Raw genomic sequence first — 614 nt, forward strand, 5'->3', positions numbered from 1 at the left:
GCTCAATTCCCTGCTCTGCCCTCTAGGTCTTGGTACCTCTAGGTTTCTCCAAGAGGTAGGCATGCCAAGTTTATGCAGCAAAGGATGAATGACAGTGGTATTTTTCCTAGCTCATGAAAATCAGAACAATGAAGTACTTTTGGCAAGTCATATCTCTCTTTTCTTTTTTTTTCTCCAATTTTATTAATTTATTTTAGTTTTCAACATTCACTTCCACAAGATTTTGAGTTCCAAATTTTCTCCCCACCTCGTCCCTCCCCCCACCCCAAGATGGCATGCATTCTGAATACCCTTCCCCTAATCTGCCCTCCCTTTTATCAACCCCCCCCTTCTCTTATCCCCTTCCCCTTCTATTTTCCTGTAGAGCAGGATTGATTTCTATACCCCATTGCCTGTATATCTTATTTCCTAGTTGCATGTAAAAACAATTTTTAACAATTGTTTTTAAAACTTTGGGTTCCAACTTTTCTACCTTCCTCCCTCCCCGCCCCCATTGAGAAGGCAAGCAACTCGATACAGGTTATACACATGTAGTCATGCAAAACACTTCCATAGTACTCATCTTGTGAAAAACTAACTATATTTCCCTTCACCCTATCCCACCCCCATTTATT

The sequence above is a fragment of the Vombatus ursinus genome, unplaced genomic scaffold, assembly GCF_900497805.2.
Source record: "Vombatus ursinus unplaced genomic scaffold, bare-nosed wombat genome assembly UNPS02014772.1, whole genome shotgun sequence".
NCBI classification, from domain to species: domain Eukaryota; kingdom Metazoa; phylum Chordata; class Mammalia; order Diprotodontia; family Vombatidae; genus Vombatus; species Vombatus ursinus.